This window comes from Mya arenaria, chromosome 13 (genome assembly GCF_026914265.1).
Source record: "Mya arenaria isolate MELC-2E11 chromosome 13, ASM2691426v1".
NCBI classification, from domain to species: domain Eukaryota; kingdom Metazoa; phylum Mollusca; class Bivalvia; order Myida; family Myidae; genus Mya; species Mya arenaria.
In genome coordinates, this window is record NC_069134.1 from 66,687,043 (window position 1) to 66,698,699 (window position 11,657).

Here is an 11,657-nt window from a genome sequence, read left to right on the forward strand (position 1 = left end):
GAAGAGGGCTTGACAAATAGTGACGCTGAGTTGCAATTACACTGCCTGGTGTTACAAGGAAGTACAACTCAAATTGCGTGTTTCACTAGTAGTACTTTAAACTACGACATGTACGTTTGAACAAAAGTTCGTTAGAATGATTTTTTTCAGAAAAGGAAGTGCACGCGAGCCATTCATATTAAAACATATTGCATTGTCTTATGTGATATTAGGAAAGGTAGGTGTTAAGCATTATCTCAAATAAGAACTTAAGATTAATATTTTATATATTGTCTCCTCAAATGTCCAAGGTTTAAGATATAGAAATAGAGTCAACGAGTCAACGTAGCATTTATCCAAGAGACTCTTTGTAATGAATATATAATTAATTCTATTGACAACGAGTTAAGTTGTGAGAATACTTGGCATAACAGTTAAACTTTGAAAATACTTTTAGCAGAAGTTGCTCAATTTTTATTAATAAGAAACTTATTCATAGTAGTATTTTTCTGATGGGGATGGGCGACACATTCTCCTAAACATGGAAATAAAAGAACATTTATACACTTACCTTAATATATATGCACCTAACGTTATAAAATTACGTAACTCATTCTGTAATCATATCCTAATATATATATATATATATATATATATATATATATTAGGATATGATTACAGAATGAGTTACGTAATACTACAGATATTAAGGTGACCATATATATATATTAATCTAGGCATTATGGGGACCGCTGGATTAAGGCGACAAAAATTGTTCTCCTTAATATTTTCAGTCCAGATTTGATGTATCAAATGTCAATAAAAATGTCCATTGACAGTAAGTTGATAAGCTTGAATGTTTATTTACGAGATCATTTCATTGTTTTAAATATTATTCTCTTTTAATATTAAAAAAAAATATTCTTAAACTTTTGTGTTAGTATATTTGTGTATCCATAAAAATAGCTATTAAGGCGACCAGGGAAAAAATCATAATTTTGGTCAAAAATAGCTATATACTAAGCATTTTTTATTTGTTTTACTTTATTTAAAGCTTATTGTATATTATCCCGGAGTTTCATTCCATAAAAAACAGAAATGAGGAAATTCGATATTTCGTGTACCATCAGCATCCAAATTTTCAAGTATAATTACATACAGAAATTTAACTTTTCGGAACATAACGGAAATTTTCGGGTATCTCCGTCGTACCATCTCCGTGCAATTATGCAGTATGGCGTTCATCTGTTACGGAAAGAGAATGGTAACTTGGTAAGTGTTTAAAATACATATTCAACGTTTTTTCGTTTATTTTTATGACTTTTGTACAGTTGTATAAATCGTCCACCCTTTGGATGTAAAGCAAATGATTTATCCGGATTTTGTTCATCCGAAACTAAATCACTAGTATCAACATCCGGTGTAATTTTTGCTTGTATTTTGGAGAAACTCGATTGATTTCTAGCAAACTTGGTTTACCACTACATCGTCGCTTATAAATATTTGGTATGTTCCAATCTAAAAATTGATTTGCTCCCTTAACATCTCAGATTTTAATAAATAAAAGACGAAAGGATACAAATGCCTTACATTTTGTTTGTCAATGTCATGTCATTAGTCATTCTCATCACCTTTGAATAGCAGAACAGAACGAACACTATCACCATCTCGTGTTGTGGCTTTTTGCATGTGTCTTAAATTCTCATATTTGATAATAAATGCAACAATAAAATATTTCCCTTATTCTGCCACAGTTATGCACCAGTCAATTGTAACAATGGCGCCCAGGTCTTGTTTATACCGGGGATAGCAGGAGAAATTGGCCATGTTTTTACCTTCCAGGTGGACCGGCAGTGCTGAGTGAATGCGGTGTTATTGTTTTTGCGCTGATAACAGGGAATGGGCCTAACCTAGGATGTCCCCAGGGGCATTTGACGGGGATCTGGTCATTTCGTAACCTTACCATTTCGTAACTGCTGATCTTGGTTATTTCGTAACCATTCTGTTAGTCAATTCGTAACCGTCAAGTAATCAATTGCTCATATAATAACCACCATTTAACAAGGTGATAAATAGTACACTTAGCACCTCGTTAAGTGTATTGTTCGAACCTGGATGTATATGGCACAGCAACCAAGACACCAATTGGGAGACATTACTCAAATTCTCACTAGTTTGTTACTATTGAGAATGATTTATGTTACTCAATAGTTATTAGATATATATATATCATGCTAAATTAGAAATGATTTGTTATACTACCAAAATATGTTAATTATTTTCTTACATTTTGCTTACTTATAAACAATAATTAAAGACTGATCGTGATGTATTTTTGAGTAAAATTACGTTTACATAAATGATCATTCTTGACCTATTTCATTGACTATATTTGTTTGAATTGTTTAAAACGAACAAAATTTTGTTCTGTTTTTTTCTCAATTGATTCATATTCTGCATACTTTATATCAGAAACCGACAAAAAACAACCTTAAATTATTAGTTAGGCCAAATAAAAAAATAGGTCTGTTTCAGGTTACCCGACCGACCCTATTTTTTCCCGCCGACCCTAACCTATTTTTCCCTGTAAAGAATGTGATTTGGGTACGAAAAGCATTTGTTACGAAATGTATGTACGTAAAGTTGACAATATTAGAGTTGGATTTTTTGAATGTATTTACCGTACTTCACCTTAGAGTTCGGACACCTTAAAATAATTAATTTTTCGCTCTACGAATTCATAGAAAATAACCATTTTTTACATTTTATTTACATGTATGGTAAACCTGCCTTTTTTCTTCATGTCTGCATTTTACCACTTATTAATTTATCCGTAGTTATCAATGGTTATTACGCCTATAAGTCACTGTAGCTCCTTCATCAAGATAGTTAAAATCCCATTCAACACCATTTTATACATGCATTGAAATGAATAAACACCTTTTATCGGCTTCAGATCAAACAGTCCCATTGTGTGACGTCACATAACTCAGTTATACCCACGAGGATCTCATGGAGAGCATGGATATTGTTATTCAGGATTAATGTGTCTGGTGTGTTTTTTATTGTAACTTGAGTATTGCATTTATAACTTTAATTCATCACATTTAATAGTTACCTGTATCATTGAATGTGTTGACTTTATTGTTTTCATGCCAAGAAATCCTATCCAATTTTCGATTAAGAAGGAAACCCCTGTATGCCAGCATATACCTGGATTTTAGCAGCATATGCATTATGTTCTATTCAGTGGTTTTGTGCTAAGGGTTAAAGGACTGACTTGGTTCTCCATGAAATTTTTATCAGTTATCTGCTGTTACAGCTAATTCATTTCATTTAATGGCCATTACGACCAGCATGAAATTCAGGGGAGCAATAATTTTGGTCATTTTTCGGAAAAATCTTTCTATAGTGCATGGTTCTTAGATTTAACGCTTCATCTCATTGTGTTTATTACGACACTTGTCAAAAATAAAAATAAAAATTCAATAATAGTTTATTATTAAGTATTGACATGATTTTCTTAACTATAAAAAGTATAATTATTAATTAACTAAGCTAAGCATTACATCTTTGATATTGTTTATGAACAATCTCCTTGATAACAATATTTAACTATCTAAACCACACTCTTGTTATTATGTTTAATTATGTTTAAAGATTGTATAAATGTACTAACTGTATTTCTTAGTTCCCCGACAGCTAAATATTTTCCTCACGACGGCCAAATGCTAATAGCCTCTTATAGAACAATACCGTAATCAAGTCGTTTAATTTAACAACTTGAGTACGGTATTGTTCTATAAGAGGCTCTTATGATTTGGCCGGCGTGAGGAAGCTTTTGGAAACAAATAGAATCACAAACCCCAGTCGAACTTATCAACTTCCGGCTCAAAATGTTATGACTCATGTATATTTAATAAAATGATACCGGGGAGTTGTTTATCTGTGGATGTCGAAAATCTGCTTAAAGGGGCTATACTCCGTATGATAAAATAGCGGAAAAAAGAGAAAATTTTCGAAAACTGACATAAACTTGGCATCGATGTGTACAATGCATTGAAACTTACTAACTGAAGAACCCGGTCTCCGACACAGTTTTTTTTACATTTTGGTACCTTTTTTTTTACAATTATGATAAAGCGTAACACAGTCCATTAGATAATTGTCCTGAGATTCGTTACAGAAGAAAACTTTTTTGGTGCGAATCTGGTGTACAGTCCCTTTAAGGGTTCATTGTACTTTGCGCTCATTATAAATAGATAAATGAAGGGTCTTCGCATTGATGCAAAAAGCTTAGTTCCTTCATTCACAGCAACATATAAGGCCACTCCTTTTTTTTATTTTTTGGTTTACAAGAATTTTTGGTAAAAATGTCCACCGGTTGGTCGAAAAAAAAAGAAAAAAAAAAGGAAAAAAGTCACAAAACATACTCTTAAAGGGTGAAAATCAGAGAACAACATAAAACATTGAAAATTTATATCATTTACTTGACATTTTAACATGTTTACACGTATAAACTATCAAAGATGCATTGAATATCACTCAGTATGACATTTGTTTAGCTTTAAGGGTATGCTCAAGCAAAAGTGAATGCAGAACACTTAAAAACTGACCAATATAAAAAAATAAAAAAGAAGAAAAAGCGAATTTTACGTATTAAAATACACAAAAATTGCACTGTATTAAAACAATACATTACATTTTCTAAATGTTGTTTCAGTTTTTTCAATATTGGAAAATGTCAATAAAGTGAAATAATTACCAATTCTGAAAATAAGGAAATAACAGTTTATGAAGACATTTGAGTTTTAATATTATGAAAACAATTCCTGAAAAACTAAAAACCAAACTAGACCTAAATTTGAGTTTTAATAACCCTTACCATGCTTGGTACTAGTTGCATGTTACCCGATCCATGCAAAGTCCGGATATTTTCAGACAGGGATATTTACCATGGGATGTTCACCAAATCCATTTCAAATTCAAATCTTGCAGCAAATTACCACATCAGTACATTAAAATCACATAGCAAAATAATATATCTAGTATGTGACTTAACATTATGTACCAATGATAGTAAACTGACAGAGAAATCCATAATTATGTATCGGATATTTTCATCTTCTTACTCCGCCATTTTGTGTATACATGCATTCACAGGGCATCTATACTTAATGCTTGTTTATTTTTCATTTTAAAGAGTATTCCTTGGTTACAGCAACAAATTTCATTAACAGTGAACTATCAAGCTCATTACAAATTGAAATGGACTTATTCAAAATAGTTTTCCGTGTTGTTTTATCTAAATGTTCTGCACACAACTCGCAGGCATTAGTAAGTGTCATTGACACATGTGTTTAACTCTGTCATTGTTTTTACTCTTCTATCCCAAACATGAATAAACATGTAATCTAGAATAAACACAAGCTTTACATTGACTCAATGACAAGTATTTCCAAACCATTCTGTGATTTAAAATCCATAAACACCACCGACCGAACTTGTGAAACTAGGTCACCGGTGTCAACTTAGAAATTTTACTTTCGATTTCACCACTCACACTTAGTGCACTGTTATTTGATATTAACCATAACATGTTATAAAATGTTTTTCTCACACATTATTTTCAGATATTTGTGTCTACTAATTCGATGGCAGCCGCTGACACTTATGTTTTATCTATAAACAACAATATTTTCATGACCTAAATGGAGGCGGAAAAACAACAATCACGTGACAGTTATTGTTCGTGTCGGCTGTTAAATTTGCTAATGTTTATTGCTATTGTTATTTTAACAACTCCTGCATATTTAAATTAATTATTTCATACAAAGAATGACTGATATCGTCAATTATACCATTGCCAACGGCGCTGCCATAACAGTTGACTGGCACACATGCTATCACTATAAATTGGAGAATACAACAAACCAGTCGAGATCTACTGCATTCGTACTCTTATCTGTTCGTTTTTCTTTCGTTTCGCACCAAAATCAATACGGTCGGGAAAGTAATTTTGAAAAAAAAAGTGAAAATCATTTTTTTTTTTTGTACTTTTCGGAAAATTAGACCCGGTTTTGTAAACCAATTTATATAAAAGTAGTGGCCTAATTGATTAACGCAAGATTAGCAGCATCAGTAGAAGTTATATGATAGTTAGTAGAAGGAATAGTAGTAGCTGTTGTTGTAGAAGTGGCAACAACAACAATTCAGCAGGAGCGGCAGTAGTTTTAGGGGTATCATCATCATCATCATCATTATCATCATCATCATCATCATCGGTGGTGGTGGTGGTGGTTGTGGTGGTGCTGACGGTGGTGTTGTGGCGGTGGTGTTGACATTGGCAATAGCAGAAGCAGTAGTGGTAGTATCAACAACAATAGCTGCAGCATTACCACCTGTATTACTAAGACTTAAGAACACACATATTAAATGACCAACATAGTCGGTTCTGTTCGAGAACACACATATTAAATGACCAACATAGTCGGTTCTGTTCGGTGGGGTTAAATACCTATTTACAGTAACGATTGTTCTGAGTCATGTTATTATTTGGGGTGGGGGTGGGTCAATATTTTACAGAAAAGGAGTCACTCAAGGACAGCGACCATTGTTGCGAGTTTATGTCGGTCAAAACATGTTCTTTCACAGGTCACGGTATGAAGACAATGCCAGATGAACACAAATTTCTAAGCAATTTTTTAGATTGAAACATTGCAAAAACAAATCCCAATCAGTTATACGAAAATGCATTTTAACCGCCTCATGTGTTCATGATAATATGAACAAAATTGAAGTAAATTTAACATTCGGAGATTCAGTTTCGCCAATGTGATATATTTCAAGTTTCGTTTGTATTTCCCATTTTCCATGGTGTATACGTATACTTACGAACTCAATATTTTTTACAGTGAAAAAACAACAACAAAGCTTTAAAAATGAACAATAAGAGTGTGTGTTTTTGTTAAAAAATGTGAACCCAATAAATCTGACATTTTAAAATCAATATCCATACGCTTAGTAAACCATACCCTTAAATATAATTCGACCTACGAGACGGCCAGATTCATATATAATGTAATATAGGTTACATTTTCATTCCAAATAAAACGGTTGGTTAAGCATACCATTTTCATTAACTTCTGTCATATGTCTAAAACGATAATGTTACTCATTAAAAACATCATATTTTTGTTTAAGAATAAGTAAATAATAAGTTTTACTAAATTAAGTACTCTGTAATTTTAATTAATTGTAGTTAACACTTGATACTTCTTCACGTCTTTCTGGGCAAAATTAAATACATTCTTCCAAATCTTGACCCAAACTACAGCAACTCCCTAGATATGAAAACATGATTAAACACATGGTCAGATTCTCGGTCAATTAGGGGTTAATGTGTAGCTGAAATTGGCTCTTGTGTAGAAATGAAAAGTGGAAAAATTGGCTGGTATTTCTTGGCATGATTGATGTTTCAATGAGTATTACTGTACGATTATTGCTTCATAAAGTCTATATTTAAAGTGTGATACAAGTTTCAAAGTTAATTGGCGGATCGTTTTACAATTATGTCATGTCTGTGTTTTCTTAATCTCTGCATTGCCTTTGTTGTTTCTTTAATCCTCCATTGAATATATCACACATCCTTTTCACCAGGCAATAAATCGTTTAGGATGGGTAGTAACCAACTAACTTATCACAGTGATGTATACGGTTAGGTAATCTAGCCAGGCATTGTAACGATAAAGATCAATAATTTTTGTCTGTGAGACTTAGAAACTGTAAAAGTTCAGTCGATGTCCTTTGGGTGTCCGAAAATTAGGTACCTAAAATAAATTATTTTTGAAAATAATAATGGATGTCCGAATTTATAGAATGTCCGTACTCTTAAGGTGAATTACGTTTGTGCTGGTGTGGCAGGTATGTTTCAATTCTTGAACTATATTTTCTTGTCAGATACAAATGTGTCAGATACTGACTTTCGGATTGATATGTCAGACTTAAGTGTGCAATTTTGGCAATAAAACCTGCATGTCACCTGTTCTTCAAACCTGAACCCCCAGGTCCTCTTGACAGCATTGAGGTTTCCTTGGCTGATGGCTTATATGGTAAATTTGCTGTCCCACTCTTCATGTAATTATGTTTCAGGGAGGTTAGTATTCTACAGAGGGTGATTGAAAGCAAACGGGTGCATAAAGAAAAGTAAAACCGTTCCTGGAAAGTCTCAAATAATAGCAGAGTGGTGTACCATAACTTAGTTGAAATCCAACCATCATTGTCAAAAGTATTTAACCAGACAAATAAAGAATGTTTCCTTTGAAGCATGTAACATGTTTAAAAACTACTTATAAACCTGAAAATTGATGACTTTTATTTTTGTTACTTTCTGGGTCAACAGTTACTGAAATCAATAATATATAAAAAAAAAATAATAAAAAAATAAAAAAAATATTCCGACCTACCTACCCTATTTTTTTTAGCAGTGTTACCTGAAACACACCTATTTTTTATGTGGCCTTATGGTATTAATTTCCAATAACAAGATACAAAATTAAACATATCGGCACATTTTTAATACAATAAGCATATAAAAAGCGCATAATCTTATTCGGCAAACTCACTACATTTTACAATACTTCTATGCAATTTAATAAAAAAGAAATTCTAAAGTTATATGGTCTATATATTTAAAAAATATTGGCTTAAGGTCACAATTCCTCTCAAAGGTAGAACATCTATGAATTAAAAAATTATTACATTTAATATTCAGCCTGCTTATAATATTTCCTTCGCAACATAAAAAAATAGCTAGTGTGAATGTTTCTATTTGTCATAGTTTCAGAGTTTATTGGCAAATCGCACTACACTATTAGGAATAAAGAAGGAATACAACTACTAGATTTAACTTTGTTTATGTTGTTATTTTTATGTTTTATACTTACAGTAAACTTATTTTGTAAATTCAAATGGTATTAAATTAATTCCTCATAATTATAGGAGTCAACGGTTAAGATATGACCATTCGATTTCTTAACGGTTACAAATTGACTAACACAATGGTTACGAAATGACCAACAATGAGCGGTTACGAAATGATCATAATTCATTTGACAGGGCTTTTACCAGCTGTTTGTCTGTGCAGAGCGGGAATTTTACCTGGGATTGGCTGGACCGAAAGTCAAAGTCCCCGCTATTAGCAGGACCTTGGGGGCCCATGCTGCAATTGACTGTTGCATTATTTGGATTTTTTCTTAACTTTACGACACGCCCCCCTACAGTAGTCAAGTTTAGTAATATTTTTTTACAGAAATTGGATAACTTAACAAGTAACGTAAACTGTACTGAGCTTTTAAACAAACCTACATACTTATAAATCAAAATTGATATTTTAGGGTCTACACTGAATAAACCCAAAATGTTAGTTTTGATTTGCTAAATTCGAACAGTATTTAGTCAATCCACACAAAATTTACAGGATCATCAGATAACAAATTTTCTAAAAATTCTCTGTTTGCCAAATAGGGAAGACAGGTTTAAGTGGGGTTAAAAGGTTGCTATCAGAGCTGTGACCAAAAAAATACTGTTCTAAATTGTGAGTATTCATTTATCTTTCGTTCAGTAAAGAGCATGCAATGGCATAGTGGTTGGATTAGATAATCTGACAGCGGTGCTGGACGTCAGGAGTTCAAATATTGTTGTGAGTTCAATGTACCAAAAGAATACCTTTGGAATACACTACCGGGTATTATCTATAAAAATGGCAGAGCAAATTGCCCATATTGTAGTAATGTCTTAGATCCAGCTTGGATAACTTGGACACAGTAAGCGGTTCACACCCAGGGAAATTCTCAGATAAAACAGCACCTATAAACTTGAACATTACATTTTTCATTGAGACAATTAAAGAAAAAACATTATTGCTGATCTTCTGAAAACAAATCTTCTAACATTCAAATATTTAATTTGTTGGATGAACTAAGGTTTATATTGATAAGAGATTGCTTCAGTTGGATTTAAACTAATCACCAACAAAATATATGCATTTAAATCACACAATGTAAACAACTGCGCCACAGATCTTATCTGTATGTTTTGGGTTTTTAAAATTTAGCAGTTGAATATAGATTAGCATACTGGTAGGTCTGGTTGGTCTGTTGCTTTAGTTGCTAAATAAACATAATGTCAGCGATTTCATCACTATTTCTATTAAAATATCAGTTTTCTTCTTCAGGGCTTCTCACATTTGCACCATTTTTTTACCATTTGAATCATAAAAAGATAACAAACACAAGAACTTAACACTTTGTGAATATTTAAGGAATGTAAGGGGTCAGATTTCAGATTGCTCATTATTTCTGGAACACTAAATACTTTATTTGATTGTGTACACTGCACTTTCTTGTTAAGCATTCATCCAAATCATTTGGGTAAATTTTGGCGGAAAAACTGCTTTTGGATTTATACTGGTCATCAAAACCGGCACTGACAAAACATAAGACGTGTTTAATTAATGTGCGGGAAAGAGGTTTAAAGGTGTCGGCCCACAACGAAAGGCTTGCGGGTTGCAGTACCCCTTTAAGTAGTTCTTGAAAAAAATTATTCTCTGAGGTAGCATTTGATTATGTGTACATTGTATTCTTGTATGTATTTTCAAGTTAACACATGATTTATATAAGTTTTGTATAATTTTAGTTTTATTTAAGTTTTAAAATTTTGATTTTTTTTTAAGATTTGCCTGCCCCTGTTTGAACACTTAAATTCTTGGTCTTTGGACTATTGTCTGCAACTTCAAAACACACTTTTTGGAACAGGACACATTTTCCTGATATTTTATCCAGTTTGACTGCAATATAAGTTGTATTTATCAATAATTTAAGTAAAAAATGACATTTATATTTCCATAATTACCTGGTAGTTATTTGTTAATTTGTTTTAATTCAATGATAGGTTTATTGCGAGTGTCATGGAAAGCTGGAACATTTCAGTACACAACATGCAAACTGAGAATGAACTGTGTGTGCGGGCTTTGTGAACAAAAACACAAGGCGGCTATGGTAAGTTGCGTCAAGATATCCTTGGGACCCCCCCCCCCCCCCCTGGACACGCAATACAATTCGTGTTTCGCTGATCTGTTGGCTGGGATCAGATCATCCATTTAGGGATTTAGATATGTTACCCCAGCCACCAGGCTGAATGTTTAACCGTCACCAGACACTCTGCCATGAATGTGAGAGAGTTTAAAGCTATTTCTTATTTTCCTGTGTAACTATATTGATGTTTGATTAAATTTACAACGTCGTGTTACTGAGTAACAATTTGAAATTGGGCCAAAATCATCAAGCTAGAGCTTTGCATAATCTTTTTCAAACTTCTGGGAGATTTCTGCCCTTGAAAGTATTTGCTCGCAGCCCGCCTAAAAGTTACACTTCGTTCAGTATTTAAAGCTTTCGGATACACTTTTTTGTTAATTTGAGATCTTAATGACGCTACATTGTACTTCTAAGTAAATAGATGCTCAAAGTAACAAGATGCTCTGGGTGTTCACTGGGTGACAAAGGCTATCCAGTATTGGTTGTTTCTTTTTTCTGAAAAGATGTTTCTAGTGAATTGCCAAGTTGCAGTGGTTTTGACGCCACAGAACCAGCACAGCTCCATGACAGATATATATGTTTTTG